This window comes from Silurus aristotelis, assembly GCF_946808225.1.
Source record: "Silurus aristotelis genome assembly, chromosome: 21".
Classification (NCBI taxonomy): Eukaryota; Metazoa; Chordata; class Actinopteri; order Siluriformes; family Siluridae; genus Silurus; species Silurus aristotelis.
The window spans coordinates 924,786-927,260 of NC_139594.1; the positions used below are offsets into that span (position 1 = coordinate 924,786).

At 45.8% G+C, this 2,475-nt stretch overlaps 1 protein-coding gene across 1 annotated transcript in view; it reads right to left on the reverse strand.

Annotated features, from left to right (window-relative positions):
- The window catches only part of stard3 (StAR related lipid transfer domain containing 3), a 16,600-nt gene extending 15,209 nt beyond the window's left edge, over nucleotides 1-1,391 (reverse strand). The window contains exon 1 of the mRNA XM_083524215.1: nucleotides 1,237-1,391. The gene's annotated coding sequence lies outside the window, so the exon portion shown is untranslated. The remainder of the gene's footprint in view (nucleotides 1-1,236) is intronic.
- Nucleotides 1,392-2,475: the final 1,084 nt, after the last annotated feature.

Genomic DNA, 2,475 nt, shown 5'->3' on the forward strand with positions numbered 1-2,475 from the left:
ACACACACACTGTAAACACACACACACACACACACACACTGTAAACACACACACACACACACACACACTGTAAACACACACACACACACACACACACTGTAAACACACACACACACACACACACTGTAAACACACACACACACACACTGTAAACACACACACACACACACTGTAAACACACACACACACACACTGTAAACACACACACACACACACACACTGTAAACACACACACACTGTAAACACACACACACACACACACACACTGTAAACACACACACACACACACACTGTAAACACACACACACACACACACTGTAAACACACACACACACACACACTGTAAACACACACACACACTGTAAACACACACACACACTGTAAACACACACACACACACACACACACTGTAAACACACACACACACACACACACACACTGTAAACACACACACACACACACACACACACACACTGTAAACACACACACACACACACTGTAAACACACACACACACACACACACACACTGTAAACACACACACACACACACACACACTGTAAACACACACACACACACACACACACTGTAAACACACACACACACACACACACACTGTAAACACACACACACACACACACACACTGTAAACACACACACACACACACACACACTGTAAACACACACACACACACACACACACACACACTGTAAACACACACACACACACACACACACTGTAAACACACACACACACACACACTGTAAACACACACACACACACACACTGTAAACACACACACACACACACACTGTAAACACACACACACACACACTGTAAACACACACACACACACACTGTAAACACACACACACACACACTGTAAACACACACACACACTGTAAACACACACACACACTGTAAACACACACACACACTGTAAACACACACACACACAGAGCAGTGTAAAGGAAACAACACAACAAACCACATAAATCTAGAAGCTCTGGATAATCACTGATGTATATTCCGGAAGTAGATCCGCGCTTCCGGTATTGATGATTTAAAAAGTAAAGATTGTGCGCCGGCTCGAGCGGAACTGTCCGGTTCTCTCCCTCAACCGCTTTATTCCATTCCACTATACTCAGTGTGACCCCGTGTCCCTCTTCACACCCCAGACTGACCCCGTGTCCCCCTTCACCTGGTAAAAGAGCTGAAATATAAACCCACACTCACCACATTAACTCCACACCGCCATTGTCCTGCAACTCGGAACCTCTGCGCGCGACTTCCGCCTTACTCTTTTTCTTCTCCACTAACCCCTCTGCTCTGATTGGACGAGCGGAGACTCTCCTCCTCCGACCCTCCGCTGATTGGCTGGTTATTCCTAATCACAAGGCTGATTTCTTCGTGTGGGAACTCCATGCATGTCATAATAATGATAACAACAACAACAACAACAACATCAACAATAATTCTAATCATAATATACATAAAAAATTTCACAGAGTCCTGAGTTGTGAGTCTGTAGATCTTGCTGTTTCCTCTGGGTCTGTATGGTGGATATCTTGTGCTCATTGATGTCACTCTGATCATCAGTAGAAACTTGCTGAGGAATCACATGGTGGTAAACTGAGACACTGCCATCAAATGCTTCAAACAGCTGTTTGGGTTTTTAGTGTGTTTGGGTTTATGGTGTGTTTTGGTTTAAAGTGTGACTGGGTCATGAGTCTGTGGATCCTTCTGAGTTTCCTCCAGGTCTGTGTTCTGCATTTACGCACATATTACTACACACCTCAACAAAGTAATTACAGTAAATGAACATTCAGTGCCAAACCCAGCCATTAGGGGGGCACAAGCCAGTGCACTCTTAGTGCCGGTCCCAAGCCCGGGTAAATGGGGAGGGTTGCGTTAGGAAGGGCATCCAGCGTAAAACATGTGCCAAATCAAATATGCGGATCACAAATGAGAATTTCATACCGGATCGGTCGAGGCCCGGGTTAACAACGACCGCCACAGGTATCGTTAGCCGACAGGGTACCGGTGGAAATTGGGCTACTGTTGGCCGAAGGAGGAGAAGGAGAGGAGGAAGACGTCTACAGAGACGGCAGGAAAAGGAGCAGTGTAGGAGAGTAGAGGTTCGGGTTGGTACTTCAAATGTTGGTACTATGACGGGTAAAGGGAGAGAGATAGCTGATATGATGGAGAGGAGAAAGGTAGATGTGTTGTGTGTTCAGGAGACCAAGTCGAACGGGAGTAAGGCCAGGAACATTGGAGGTGGGTTTAAACTGTTTTATCATGGTGTGGATGGGAAGAGAAATGGTGTAGGGGTGATTCTGAAGGAAGCGTACAGTAAGAGTGTAGTGGAGGTGAAGAGAGTTTCTGATAGGGTGATGATCGTGAAGGTGGAGGTTGAAGGGATGATGATAAATGTCATCAGTGTTTATGCTCCACAAGTTGGCTGTGAGATGGAGG